Raw genomic sequence first — 16,429 nt, forward strand, 5'->3', positions numbered from 1 at the left:
AATAAAAGAACGACCCTTGAGAACGATCAACCTTTTAGTTCCTTGACGGTCACCTGGTCATAACCAATTATGGGATTCCATCAAAAAATGAGTAATAAAAAGTTCCCAAACCAAGACCTAGCTTCCAAGACATCAAATCCTACTAAACCGAGTAATAGGAACGATCCTGAGACCTAAGATTTGAGTTCCCATGATCAAAACATTATTTTGGCCACAAATGCCCTTAAGCGCCGCGGCCCGCCTCCCCAAGCACTGCGGCCCTCATCCAAAACCGCGGTCCACCTCCCCAAGTGCCGCGGCCCTCAGGCCCTCCAGTACCACCCTTCCTCTTCAATGAACTTAGGTCGCGGCGCTCTAAAACAAAGCCGCGGCCCCACCTGAAACTCAGCCAAAACCCTTTTTTTCTTTCCTTCAAACTCATTCTAAAACCTCATTAAAACTCCCCCAACATCACCAAGCAAAGCCACCAATTGTTACTACAACTTACCGACCATACAAGCATCAAAACCCAAGTAAATTTCCTCAAAAACTTCCGTTGATTCTCAACTAAAACCATTAGAAAAATAGAGTATAGCTAATTTTTCATGGATGAATTCTTACCTTAAGCTGGATTTAAGTCCTCTTCAATGAATGAACTAAAGTCCTAAGCTCCAAGCTTTGATTCCTAGGTTGGTTCTTCAAATTGAGGTTCAAATATTGAAAAGAAGAAGAGAGAGGAATGATGATCAGATGAAGGAATGAGAAAGCTCTATTTTTGTAAGCTTCTACAGTCTACATGCTTGATATATATCTTAGGGGTGAAAAGACTATTTTGCCCCTAGGTCATTTAAAGGTTTCTAAAGACTCCTAAGGGTAAAACCGTCATTTTCCACATATTTCGTTAATCATAATTAACACCTTCCAATTCCTGTTATTCTCGATATTCTCAAATACCAATAATCCATATCTCGTTACCCTTTAATTCCCAGCAACACTCTAATCACCAAATTACCCCGAGACTCCCCCGAGCCTCGAACTCAAACCTGTTATGACCAAACCGATAATTTATATTCAAAGATCATCTCATGCCGAATGGCCCAAACAAATCCACTTTATGATGTGGCCTCAATAACAGTTCATCGTCATGCATACAAATATACAATTATGCCCTCAACGGGCCAAATTAGCAAAATACCCCTGAAATGAAACGTGGACCTACATGCATGCATTTAACATCATATTATAGTATAATTCACATAAACATGCACAAAATCATTTAATGGCATAATAAATAAATTATGGGCCTCTTGGCCTACTAATCCAACAATTAAACCGCATTAGGATTTCAGGGCATTACAACTATCCCCTCCTTACAGAAATTTCATCCTCGAAATTTACCTGAACAGCTCGGGATACTGATTCTACATGTCTGACTCTAACTCCCAGGTCGCTTCCTCGACCTTGCTGTTCCTCCACAATACCTTAACCAAAGGTATCGTCTTGTTCCTAAGGACCTTGTCCTTTTAGTCAAGTATCTAGACTGACTGTTCCTCAAAGGAAAGATCTGCCTCAAGCTCCAGATCTTCATAACTCAAGACATGAGTCACATCAGATACATATTTCCGAAGAGCTGAAACGTGAAACACGTTATGCACTGCTGACAATGCTGGAGGCAAGGCCAACCTGTAAGCCACCTGACTAATCCTCTCCAGGATCTCAAATGGACCTACAAATCTAGGCCTCAGCTTACCCTTCTTCCCAAACCTTCTCACCCCTTTCCATGGCGAGACTCTAAGGAAGACGTAGTCTCCCACTTAGAACTCCACGTTCCTGCGCTTGGGATCTGCATAGCTCTTCTGTCTACTTTGACAAGCGAGCTCTAATCTTCTCAATGGCCTCACTGGTCTTTTGAAGTGCCTCAGGACCCAAGTATCTCATTTCACTTGTCTAATCCCAATGAATGGGAGATCTGCACTTCCTACCATACATCATCTCATAAGGTGCAACTCCAATGGTGAACTGATAACTGTTGTTGTAGGAAAACTCTATCAAAGGTAGATACTTACTCCACGATCCACCAAAGTCCAGTACACATGCTCGCAGCATGTCTTCCAATATCTGGATTGTCCTCTTAGATTGCCCACCTGTCTAAGGATGATAAGCAGTATTGAACTTCAATTATGCTCCCTTGGCCTTTTGTAAACTCCCCCAGAACTTGGAAGTAAAAGTAGGGTCCCGATCTGACACGATCGACCTCAGCGCTCCATGGAGGCGCACGATCTCTCTCACAAAGAGATTTGCATACTGGTCAACTGTATATGTAGTCCTCACTGGCAAGAAGTGAGCTGACTTGGTATAGCGATCCACTATAACCCAAATAGAATCATGCTGGCCAACAGACCTGGGTAACCCCACCACGAAATACATCGCGATGTCCTCCCATTTCCACTTTGGGATATCCAGAGGCTGCAATAATACTGTCGGCCTCTGATGCTCAGCCTTGACCTGTTGACATGTGAAGCACTTAGCCACATATTCCACTACATCCCTCTTCATCCCTGGCCACCAATACAACGATCTCACATCTTGATACATCTTTGTGGTGTCTGGATGCAAAGAGTAAGGTGTAGTATGAGATTCATTCAGAATCTCTTGCCTCAAAGCAGTGTCTAATGGAATACATATCCGACCCTTGTATCTCTCCAAGCCCAAATTAGACACTATATAATCTATGGATGCTCAAACCAAAACATCATCTCTGATCTTGATCAGCTATGGATCACCCAACTGACCCTCTTTAATTCTCTCCAACAGCGTAGACTGTAGTGTAATATTGGCCAACTGGCCCACCAACAACTCTATACTAACTCTGGTCATATCACCTGCTAATTCTCTGGCTATCAACCTCGCACCATAAATCTGCCCTGGACCCTTCCGACTTAAAGCATCAGCTACCACGTTGGCTTTTCCTGGATGATACAAAGTCTCACAATCATAATCTTTTACTAACTCCAACCAACGTCTTTGTCTCATATTTAAATCTTTTTGTGTGAAGAAGTATTTCAGGCTCTTGTGGTCTGCATAGATCTCACAGTTCTCCCCGTAAAGATAATGCCTCCATACTTTTAAAGCAAAGACCACAGCCGCCAACTCCAAATCATGAGTGGGATATGTCTTTTCATACTCCTTCAGCTGACATGAGGCATAAGCAATTACCCTCTCTGACTGCACTAGAACACCATCCAAATCTTGATGTGGAGCATCGCAGTAAATCACAAATTTCTCCAGATCTGTTGGAAGACTCAGAACTGGATCTGTTCTCACACTTGTCTGACCACACAAATTTCTGATTTTTACGTGTCAGCTCAGTCAATGAAGTAGCAATCTTAGAGAACCCTTCCACGAAACGCCTATAATAACCTGCCAATCCAAGGAAACTTCTAACCTCATAAGCATTCTTTGGCCTTGGCCAATCTTTGACTGCCTCGATCTTTGCTGGATCTACTTTAATCCCCTCCTTACTGACAATGTGCCCAAGAAAGGACACATAAGATAACCAGAACTCACATTTTTTGAACTTTGCAAACAATCTGTGCTCCCTCAATCTCTGTAAAACCAATCTCAGATGTTGTTCATGCTCTGACTCTGACTGAGAATAAACCAAGATATCATTGATGAAGATGATCACAAACTGGTCCAGATAATCTTTGAACACTCTGTTCATCAGATTTATAAAAGCAGCTGGGGCATTAGTCAATCCAAATGACATGACTAAGAACTCATAATTCTCATACCTGGTACGAAAAGAAATTATCGGTATGTCTCCCTCCTTAACCCTTAACTGATGATAACCAGAACGAAGGTCGATCTTTGAAAATACCTTTTTACCTTGCAACTGATCAAATAGATCATCTATCCTTGGCAAAGGATACTTGTTCTTGATTGTTAACTTATTCAGTTCTCTGTAATCAATGCACATCCTCAGAGAACCATCCTTCTTCTTCACAAATAGAACTGGCGCACCCCAAGGTGAGAAACTAGATCTGATAAAACCCAAATCCAACAGCTCTTGCAACTGTACCTTTAATTCTTTAACTCAGCAGGGGCCATTCTATAGATCTGATAAAACCCAAATTCAACAGCTCTTGCAACTGTACCTTTAATTCTTTTAACTCAGTTGGGGCCATTCTATAAGGTGCTCTAGACACTGGCAACCCTAGAAAATCTTCTGGAAACACATCCAAGAATTCACAAACTAATTTGTTATCTTCTAGTCTCACTGGCACGACCTGAGTGGTGTCGACACACTGGCTAAGAACCCATTGCAACCTTATTGCAATAGATCTCTAGCCCTCAAAACAGAAATCATAGACATACGAGGTCCATGTACAGTACCAACAAACACAAAAGGATCCTCACCTTCAGGCTCAAAGGTGACCATCTTCCTTTTGCAATCAATGGTTGCCCCATACTTCACTAACCAGTCCATACCAAGAATCATGTCGAAGTCAGTCATAACTAACTTTATCAAGCCCACTGACAACTCTCTGCCCTCCACTGTCACTGGCAAAGATCTGACCCATCTCCTGGATACCACTAACTCCCCAGTGGGTAATAAAGTTCCAAACCCCACAGCATAAAAATCACAGGGTCTACACAGTCTATCAATAATTCTACTAGCAACAAAAGAATGTATAGCACCAGAATCAATCAAAACATTATAAGGGGTTCCAGCAGAAAGAAGCTGACCTGTAACTACTGAGGGAAAAGCCTCAGCTTCTGCTTGTGTCAATTAGAACACTCAAGCTGGGACCGAGCTGTCCGCTTTCTTGGGTTCTTCCTTTCTTGCCTTAGGGCAATCTTTCTTCAGATGGCCCACTGCTCCACATAAAAAGCAGGACCTTGCCCTACACTCTCCCAAATGACGCATCTTGTATCTAGGGCATTCAGGACAAGACTTCCATCCCTCACTATCACCTTGACGACCCATTGAAATACCACGAGGTTGCCTGTTAGGACCTGGAGCTGGGAAGGTGTCAGGAACCTTCCTCTTCTGATCACTGGGGCCTCCACCCCTACCAGAACCCATAAATGGAGAACGTATCCTCCTGAACTTCTTTCTGTCTGCATTATCTCGCTAGATCTTGTTTTCTACACTCTCAGTTGTGAGTGCCTTCTCAACCACCTGTGCATAGGTAGTAACCCTAGCCACAGTGGTAATGCGAACATCTCGGGCTAGTCTAGGTTGTAGCCCCTGGAGAAACCTCTCCCTTCTGGTCCCATCAGTGGGCACCAGCTCCATGGAAAACTTTGCCAATTGATCAAACTTCAGGGCGTACTCAGTCACTGATAAACTCCCCTGAAGTAACCTAATAAACTCCTTAGCTTTTGCCGCCCTGATGACATCATTATAATACTTCTCGTTGAACAGAGTCTGAAACTTTTCCCAATTCAGGGCATTGATATTTCTAGTCTGGGATATAACCTCCCACCAAATTCGAGCATCCTCCCAAAACATATACGTGGCACAAACCACCCTCTCATTACCAGTCACCCTCATGAAGTCCAGGATGGTGGTAATCATGCTCATCCATTGTTCAGCTTTAGCAGGATCTGCACTGCCTTCAAAATCTGGAGGTTGTTGCTTTCTGAACCTTTCATAGAGAGGCTCCCATTTATTACCAACCTCAGGCAGCTGCTCAGCTGCTGTCACCGATACAGGAGGTGCCTCAGATACACTGGCTACTGCAGGAACCTGCTGTTGTCTCAGGAGGCGGAGTTCTTCTCCCTACCTCAATATTGTAGCCTGCAGCTCACACTACTAAAAAATACACTTTATGGGACACCTTTTTAGGACACGCACCTAAATGTAAGTCCTAAAAAATATATCTGGAGTTTTTAGGACTCTCAATGAGAGTCCTTAAAAATCACATTTTAGGACTCGCAACGAGAGTCCTAAAAACATATATGAGTCCTAAAAAAATATGAATAAAAAATATAAGAGTGGTGACTTTTAAGGACTCACTTTGGGTGTCCTAAAAAAGTATTAAGGACTCCCGAAGTGAATCCTAAAAACTTTTAAGTAAAATTTGATAAATACACTTACATTTTCGAAATTGGGGGTTTTTATTAGAGTTAGGGTAACATACAATTTTCAGCACACACAAAAAAAGGAGAGAAGAGGGTCTCGGCCTGGGGTTTGAAACCATACGGGGCGGCTGGGATCCGATGGCAGCGAAGGTCTCCAAGGCATGCGCGAAGGACTCAGGCATGTCGGCGGACTCTGGCAAGGGATTCTCGGCCACAACTGTTAGCCACGGCTGGGCATTTCCTTGGACGAAAGCACATCGACGGACAGCAGAGGCAGCACGGCGGCGGTGGCAGCAGGTATGTCTTTTCTTCTCTCTTCCCGTGTAATGCTTGGGAGTTGGGATATCAACCAAATTTGGCTATTTAACTGTGAGACCCACGACCAAATATGACTATGCCTCTCTTTTTTATTTGAATTTTTGTCCTCTTTATTTGAATGGAAAACAGGCAGCAAGCTGGAGAACAAAACGTGAGAAATGTCACATTTAAAAAATATATATATACAATAACAACTTACAAAAATAATAATTATAATAATCCCTGTCAAATATTGAGGTATAAATTCGTTAATTCGTTATTTTTTTTTCTTTCTTTTGAATTGATTGTCAAAGCGAATAGTCAAATTGAGCTCCATTGGTAATTGAATCAAAAGTTCATATACTTCAGAATTGTTTCATAATACAAGTCATATCAGATTATACATTCATTTCTGTAAATTGTATTCTCTACCTGAAAGAAGAGATGACAATTTGAGTCATAACAAAGCTATGAAGCTAAAACTACAATATCACATTAAGCTTAACTCCCCTTCCTAAAGCTTACTAACACTAACAACTTGTGTTCAGCTGCTGCAATTCCAAACTGAGAGAATTTTGCCGGAGAAGAAGATCAAAAATGGCACCATGGCCATTATCCAGGTACACAGATTACCCTATAATATTATACTCTAGAAATCCCTAGATTTATCCCTCTTTTTTATCTCATTATCATTGTTCTTATTATCTATTGGCGATTGATGTTGTTTTTATTCAGGCCAAGAAATCGACGGAAGATCTGAAAGAAATCACTCACAAAGTCTACTTTGGTGTTGAGATAGATGGAAAACTAGCTGGTAATGAAGTGCATCTCAGATTTTCCTTCTACTTTATTGTTATTATTATTATAAATTATTTTTTGATTTCTTAATTAGTTCAGAATTTTTTTACTGTTGATTCACCATGGGTCATATTTGTAGATATCAATCTGTTTGATGAGCTCAATACGAAGGGGTTTCTTCTCAACCTTTCGTCTTAGATAAAAGCCAACTAGTTCTTCATCAGTCGGATGAAACCGAAACCTTGGAAGACCACCTTTATCATCTTCTAATAACTCCTTACTCTTTTCTTTCACCTCCTTAAGCTTATGATGATTAACCACCAACTCATCCATATTTCAATATATATATATATATATATATAAATCTCTCTGCTATATCTGTGGCTTTGGTCCTGCTACTGTAATCTTCATCTATGTATATGTACTTCTAAGTTTATAGTAAAGCCAATATATATATATATATATAATATCTTCCTTGTTACACTACATCATATAGATAGATAATATATAAGTAAATATATTACTTAATATTTTATTGGCTGTACGTTTTTCTTTGGTCAATGTTTTGACTTTTATTTTCTCCTTTTATTTGGGGCTCTGGAGAAAAAGAGCAAGGCCAAAAGGTCATTTTGCTAGACCAAGTAAAGTATAACATACTAGTCTTTTCGAGAATCATTTGCTAGCTAGTAATAATGACTTACCTTTTCATACATTGATGTGTTATAAGTAAATTAAGGTGGTCCATTAAAGCTTGATCAAACTTTTGTAACTTAGATGATTTTGTAACATATACTAGTCTTGGGAGTAAGTCTTTTGTATTACACAATCTTTATATAATAATAGATGTATATATATAAAAAAAATCCATGAGTGCACATCATAATATTTGGGCATTTTTTAACTATATCTACTTTTTTTTTGTATTAATTTGTTCTCTGTTTTTCTTATGTGAAAGGGGAAAGCTTTTGGTGAAAGTAGCTTCTCTCTCAGATGCTCTATCTCTCTCATATCAGGTATGTACGCATGTGTGTTTTGGGTTGGGCGGTGCGGGTTTTGACAGAATGAGTTCATTAATTCATTTATTTGTGTTATAAGCTTGTAAGGTTGAGTTTATGTCTGATCTTCATTCCAACCATTTGTTGAGCAAGTTTTAGAGTTTGATTTAATTTTTTGATCTATATTGTGATTTGGAAAATATTTTTTAAAAATAAAATAAAATTTATATATGGTTGTTTCTTGATATAATGTTACACTTAATGAGTACGACTTCTATTGTTGGGATTTTAATGAGACAATTATAGAACCGGGCTTCACATTTATGGCTGCTAATTTTGATGGAATACTTGGACTTGGATTTCAAGAGATCTTGGTTTGAAATGTTGTTTAGGTAAATCTATATTTCTCAACCTCTAAACATGCTGTAAAACTTCAATTGAATCTTCAATCCATGTTGTAAAATGTTTAATGAGATTTATAACCTCCTAATGATAAATTATTATAACTTGTGGATTTTTCTTAGCAGCTAGGGTAATGAATTGCCCTGTTTCTCTCTTTTGTGAAATGAGATTTATAATCATTTATTTTGACTCATCTTTTGTTTTGCAATAGGAAAGGGATGACTAAAGTGTGATAAGTGCTTTTTCTATATACACATATTAGGTTTACTTGCACCCAACATTTAATGTCTAATTGCTTTAGTATTACACCTTAGTGGAGTTGGACTATCTTAGATATTCATCCGTAATGAAGTAGGTTTTGAGAATTCTGTGTGCTGCAGTGATACCGGAAGATTGAGAACTTGCATGTCTTAGTGAAGTAGGTTCTGAGAATTTTGTGTGCTGCGGTGATATATGGATGAAAACCTGTGTGTTGTTTGATTTGTTTGGCATGTTTGTGTTGATTGTGACAGATGGCTAGGCTAGTAAATTAGGGGATATGCTGTCCGATTTTCTATAGATTTTTTTGTATTTAGTTTTGTGTGGAAATATGAAAAAGATGATTGCCACAATGATAAATTTGTGATCCGGATATTCAACATTTGACGGTCTAATTAATAATTAAGTTGATTATAGAATTTTAAATACATACTTAGATCTAAGATAAATTTTTAATTACTAGAATAGGCTAAAAAAAATAAGGTTTAGTTGAAACCCACTATACATCCAAGATAGGATTCAAATTAGTGATGTTTCTTTCTTAATTAATCAAGTAATTTAGTAGTACTAATGTCTTATCACTTAAGCTCCTTCCCACTTGAACCATAACATCATAATAAATAATAAGCTGGCATTAAAGTTTTAACGCAATTAGAGATTAAGAGGTGGATTATGATTAAAAGGATCTAATAAATAATGCTTAATTATAATTGTTGTGTGTCTACTTATTTATAAGTTTGAATTATAATATATTTATAATTAAATAATTTTTTTATAATGTGCAGATCTATATTGAGATGCATTTCTTTGGCGCAATACTAGATAACATTGACAATTGAAGTTTTTAGAATAAAAAATATATTTCACTAACATTGTATACATTTCTTGTTTAATATTTGGTGATGATAAAATTTGATTGTAGTATAAACTATCATGTAATATGATTTTGTAAGCCGAGTAGACTAAATACTGAAATGATATTTTTGAGTAATTAATAAAATATTATTTTGTTGTATTTTCTTTTGAAATTTTAGAAATCTAACATATATAATACATTTTGGACACTCAAAGGGATATATTTTTTCTAAATGAAAATGAAAATTGTAGCAGTATTTAAAAAAAAAAAAATTACTTTTAAGGGCATGCAAAGCGAGTCCTAAAAAATTACTTAAAGCACTCAACCATATTTTTTAAGACTCGCATTGCGAGTCATAAAAACTTAATTAAAGGCACTCAACCAGATTTTTTAGGACTCGCACCAGAATTTTTAGGACTTGCGTTGCGAGTCTTAAGAATATTCTTTTAGGACTCACAATGCAAGTCCTAAAAACTTAATTAAAGGCACTCAACCAGATTTTTAGGACTCGCAATGCGAGTCCTAAAAAACCTTAGTTTTTAAGGCTCTCAAATAGAGGACTCACAATGCTAGTCCAAAAAATCAATTTTTGTAGTAGTGTCATTAAATAACTGCTGCCAGTTCTCAGGAGCTGGCTTTGGAATCTGACTTTGGTCATTCTCCAAACCCTGATTATTATTCTGTCCTTGATCACCCTGGTCAGCTGATGAATCTGTCTGTCTTGGAATCATTCTTATCAACTTAAACCTTGCTTTAATAGTTAATACGGCCCGTCAAGCGGTGATAACTAAACCTCTTGTCGCCTCACGGTCCAAGAACAAGCAGATAACTCTCATATTCCACAGTCATACAAACATACAGATAGATACATGATTATAGCTTTTAGCATTTAACATGTATCAAATAATAGTTCACAATAAACAATACTAGTGAGTATGTTCCAGCAATATCAGTACTATTTAGCACACTTTTGCTGAAGATGCAGTATTCAGGGCACACTCTTAACATGGTGTCTCATGTAAACAGGTAAAGCATTTATATTATATTTAAGTAACTAGATATATAACTACATAAATAGTTACCAAACCATGAGTCAAGCTTGCCTTCAATGGTGAGTGTACACGCCCAGCCAATCTACAGGAACCCTAAACCTTGGCATGCTCTGATACCAAGTTGTAACGCCCTGGTTACTCCAAGACTGTTACTGTGATCTTTGAACTGTGCTTAACTCGCTAACCGAGTTCTTTGGTTATAAACGTGCATCTAGGTATCATTAATAGGTTAAGGTGAAAAACCAATCAAAAGGAAATGATATATCTTATTTAAAACATAAAAGCGTTTACAAGTAATTTACAATCCAAAATGGTCATTACAGTTTGAAATTTACAACCCGCCAACCTAAGCGGCAAGAATAGGGTAAACCCCTAGTTACTTTGAGAACTCCTTGGCTGTGGTGGTCAAGCGACCGCATATGTACACATCGCCACCTAAGCTCTCCACTCAAGGCTGGGTGAGCTTTTCTTTCCCTTTACCTGCACCACATAGCACCCATGAGCCAAAGCCTAGCAAGAAAACTCAATACTGCAAGAATATAACATCAACCAATGATCGTAATAATCATCCAAGGCTTTTAGCCCTAATTAGAGGAGTGATAGTTGTAAAAGTCACTAAGGCGGGTTCCATTCCCTTTATAAATAAGTGATCAATTCACTAGCTTAAACAGGATAAGTGACTGATAAGCAAGTCACCAATATAAACCAACCGAGTGACCATTGAGTCACTAAAGTCACCCGGGCCTTTGGCCCTGGCTCTGAGTAACTAGTCATAGAACTAGGCAAGCGTTTTTAGTTTTCATCGAACTTAGGGTCGGTCTGGCATTAATGCTCATAATGAGTCATTCAATGCAGATGTCGATTAGATCTAATATTTTATTGGCTCTGCGTTCATGATGCTTATGTCGTTCTTGACTCTTAGGTCAGTAGCATACGACCAGTGCTTAGTACCGCTGTCGAACTTGACTAGTAAGTCACAGCTTCACAGACAGTTTGACACCATTGCCAATTCTGACTAGTAAGTCAGTGCCATTCACAAGTAAGCAAGATTTTCCAAGCATTTAATATGCAATCAATGTCCACATTTAAACACTCAACATGCCTCAATAATAACCATGCATGTCATATATATAGGGTGCAGTTTTCTTACCTCTAGTTCAAGCGAGAATTAATAAAAGAACGACTCTTGAGAGCGATCAACCTTTTAGTTCCTTGGCAGTCACCTGGTCATAACCAATTATGGGATAACATCAATAAAATGAATCACAAAAGGTTCCCAGACCAAAAATCTAGCCTCTGAGACATCGAATCCTACTAAACCGAGTAGTAGGATTGATCCTGAGGCCTAAGGTTTGAATCCCCAAGCCAAAATCACAATTTGGGCCAAAATTCCACTAAGGATCGCGACCCTCCCTCACCATGCTGCGGCCCGCCTCCTCATCCAGAAGCGGCCGTACAACTTTTCCCAGCAAGGGTTGCGGCCCTCCTTCTCCATGTCGTGGCCCAACGGCCCATCAGTTTCTCCCTTCCTTAAGCTTGGGCCGCAGCACTCTAGAGCAGAGCCGCGACTCCACCTGAAACTCAGCCAAAAACCTTTGTTTTTCCCCTTCGAACTCATTTCAAAACCTCATTAAAACTCTCCCAAACCACAAAACAAAGCCACCAACTATTACCACAACTTATCTACCATACAAGCATCAAAACCTAAGCCTTACACCAATCAAAACTTCGTCAAATTCCCCATTCAATGATCAAAACTCCAAATGTTAAAACCAGTACAAAAACAGAGCAAGGCACTATAAAATGGACCTAGAACCTTACCTTAAGCTTGAATTAAAACCTCTTCAATGGCTGAACACTAGTCTAAGACCTCAAGCTTCAATCTCCAAGCTTGAATCCCCAAAGTTGCTTCAAAATTCAAAGGAAGGAGAAGAGAAATGGTGAGGATCGTGAGGAAGGAAACAAAGCTCTGTTTCTACAGCCTTCAACCTATATATAGCCTAGGTCAAAAGACTAAAATATCCTCCATGCCTAAATCCTCTCTTAACAATCCCCAAAGGCAAAACTGTCCTTTTCCACCTATCTCATTAATCATAATTAACAATCTCCAATTCCCGCTATTCTCAAATACTAATAAAACTATATCCCATTACCCTTTTATTCCCGGTAATGCTCTAATCATCAAACCATCCTGAGACTCACCCCGAGCCCCAAGCTTAAACCTGTTATGACCAAACCGATAGTTTGAATTCAAAGATCGTCTCATGCCGAATAGCTCGAACAAATCCACATTTAAATGTGGTCTCAACAACAGTTCACCGACATGCATACAAATATGCAATTATGCCATCAATAGGCCAAATTGCCAAAATACCCCTGAGATGAAATGTGGACCCACATGCATGCATGTAACATCATATTATAATATAATTCACATAACACATGCACGTAATAGTTTAATGACATAATAAATTAGTTATGGCCCTCCCGACCTACTAATCCAACTATTAAACCTCATTAGGGATTTTCGGGGCATTACAAAAACCCTCCAGATGTTCTATATAAATCACCCCATTGAGATCTTCATTTAGGAATGTTGTTTTGACATCCATTTGATGAACAAAGGTTATATATTGATGATAAGGAAAATAGTACTCTTATAGTCGTCTCCTAGCAACCGGTTCATACATGTCAAAATAATTTATTCCTTCCTTTTGTTTAAACCTTTTGGCTTCTAGTCTTGCCTTGAAGGTTTGTAATGTGTCATTAGTGTGATCTTTCCTCTGAAATACTTACTTGCACCGAATTGGTTTTGAACCTTGTGGAAGGTCTACCAATTCCCATGTGTGGTTTGAAATAATTGAATCTATCTCATCATTTATTGTCTCCTTCCAAAAAGCGGAGTCTCTCGAAAACATTTCTTCTTTTAATGTTTTGGGATCATCCTCAACTTGAAGAGTCATATGAAATTTCCATGCGACTTCTTCAAGGTTTTCCTCTACTAGGTAGAGTGTCTCCACTTGAGATATCTCATTTGATCCCAACTCTTCAAGCCTTTGGCTTCTCCGAGGAAATATAGGTTGCTCACCAACCTTTGGATCTTTCTCTTTAAGAGATTCTCCAACACGTGTGGGTTCTTGAGAGTTGTTAGCACAATATAACATATTCTCAAAGAACTCCACTTCTCTTGATTCAATTATCACATTAGACTCCAAGTCTAATAGCCTATAAGTCTTGCTATTTGAGGCGTAGCCAACAAATTCACATTTTACGGCCCTTGGATCCAACTTGGTCGTTTTAGGCTTCGTGCTCTTGCAATAAGCAAAGAACCCCCACACTTTAAGATAGCCTAGATTAGGCTTCTTTCATCTCCATAACTCATATGGAGACATATTGTTCTTTTTCATAAGAATTCGATTCAATATATGACATGTAACAAGCAAAGCTTAACCCCACAATAACACAATTTAGCATGTAAAAGCATAGAGTTAATCATCTCAAGATAAGTCTTATTCTTTCTTTCAGGTATTCTATTTTGTTGTGGAATGTATGGTGCAATGCATTCATGTATAATATCATGTTATTCACAAAATACATTGAAATAATTTGAAAAGCATTCACCACCTCTATCACTTCTAAGAACCTCTTTGATTTTCTACTTAAGTGAATTGGGCTTTAGTAAATAAGAGAGTTTGTGCGCCCAAAGGCAATAGATAGTCACAAAGTGGCTTGCGGCTACATATTTATAGGTCTCATGGGAGTGTCGATGCCCAATCTCTTCCGGAATAACTAGGGAAGTGGTCTTCTCTCCTATTTCATAAGAAGATCGTTTCTCTAGGGACTTAGAAGTTGGCTAAAGACTAATTGTCTTCGGGCAATTGGAGTTGATCCAAGTCGGCTAATGAACTTGGTCTATGTATGGGGCAAGTTCCTTGGTCATGTTCAGCAAAGCACAAAGGTTTAAGCTCGATTATGGACTGGGCAGGCCCAATTGAGTAGGTCGTTCGATAAGGCTGTGTTGAGGTCATAGGTTGATATATGGGCTTGGCCTAATTCGACGGACAGACCATTAAACTTGGGTATGTGTCACTGTCAAGCCATTTTTTACCAATTGATAGTGTGGACTGGCTATATTTGGGCTTGATTATTAAGCTTGAACCCAATGTTGGCCATTACAGTTTTCTAAATTATATGAATTCAAAAGGTTTATTCATAATAATAATAGTTAAAATCAAAAGAATTTAAAAAAGAATTAAGAGAAATTTATTTCATATAATTGATTTTTTTTTCTTTTTTACAGTATGCCATTTTTTTTATTTATACTATTTTTTTTTTCAATTTTACATTTTGGCTTGCATTTGGAGTGATTACGAAGCTTTTGGACGTGTTTGCTAGAGTTTTGGTCAAGACGTAGGTCGAAAATTAGACAATTTTTTCTTTGTTTTGCCCCTACATTTTCTAAAATTCAACTTTCATTATAAGGTATTTTATATAAAATAAAATTATAAATTTGATTGAGAAATTGTGTTTAAAACATTTCTAGATTGAAAAATGACGTCAAAATGAGGTTTTATGGCTGAGGTTCGTGGAGCTTCGACTATGTCAAACTCACCCGACTGAAGGTTGAAGATGATTGAAACAATATGTTTCCATCATCAACCTAGATTGGTTGATGTTATTTTTTATTCAAATATTATTATGTATTTTATAGTTATATTTTTTTGTTGAGCAATTTTTTTTACAAAACATCAAATAAAAAAGAGAGCATCAACTTTATTTCAGTAACGTTAACTATACACACCAGATCATAATTTTTTAAAAAAAAAAAAATGAAAACAGTATTTTTGAAAGAGTAAAAAAAGTTGTAATATTGAAAATAATAAAATAATACCGTACAAAAGATAAAAAAAATCGTTAATAAAAAAACATATATTAATTGGGTAACACTTTGATTTTTCAATTCACATTATCACATCTTGTATTATGTTAGTGTTTGTAGCCCTTAGTTTTTTTTCCCAAACATAATCGGTTTGGAGTCTTTTCAATGTTTCAGTTATATTTGTTTTTCGGAGGATAGGGTAGTTATATTCTATGATAAATTAATATCCAACTCTGATCTTACGATTTAGTCTAGCTAAGGACTACTATTTTATTTTATATACCAGCAAAAAAAAAATAGTAGACTTTTTGTTATTTACATTTGTTACCACATAAACTACTAAAATAGTTTACTGATTTGTTTTACATATAATTTTCAGCAAGAAAAATATAAAGAGAAAGTACTTGTTATTTACATTAACTACAACAACTGAAATCAGGAAAAAGATTTCAAGTTCGTTGTAAATAATCTGTGATGATTCCTCACGATATCAATAACAAAAGCCAGTTCTAAAGTGATTTGAATAGAATAACAGTGATCATCTGAGAACTAAAATGAATGGAAACGAGTGCGTTTAAAACACACATTCAAGAAGGGGGAAAAATAGCGAATCCTCAAATGATCAGTTACTATAAAAAAGAAAAATCAAGGAGAGTTCAATATCTGATTCATTCGTAAATCATTCCTTCTCTAAATAGTTTGCTTGTTTGATTTAAAGAGGAATCATAGAAAGCATAGGACCATAAAATTTCAAGACCAAAAGCAAATGCCAAGTAAACACACAGGAGAAAAGCAAAAGAAAACGCGAAGGCAAAGGCAAAGG

The 16,429-nt window shown here is 37.5% G+C and overlaps 1 long non-coding RNA gene across 1 annotated transcript; it reads left to right on the top strand.

The window, feature by feature from the left end:
• The first annotated feature begins 6,199 nt into the window (after window positions 1–6,199).
• On the top strand, window positions 6,200–8,542 carry LOC133803954 (uncharacterized). Its single transcript, XR_009878217.1, has 3 exons — window positions 6,200–6,986; window positions 7,102–7,180; window positions 8,120–8,542. It is a non-coding gene; the product is annotated as an uncharacterized LOC133803954 (long non-coding RNA).
• The last annotated feature ends 7,887 nt before the right edge of the window (window positions 8,543–16,429 follow it).

Source organism: Humulus lupulus, chromosome X (assembly GCF_963169125.1).
Source record: "Humulus lupulus chromosome X, drHumLupu1.1, whole genome shotgun sequence".
In the NCBI taxonomy this organism is placed as follows: Eukaryota; Viridiplantae; Streptophyta; class Magnoliopsida; order Rosales; family Cannabaceae; genus Humulus; species Humulus lupulus.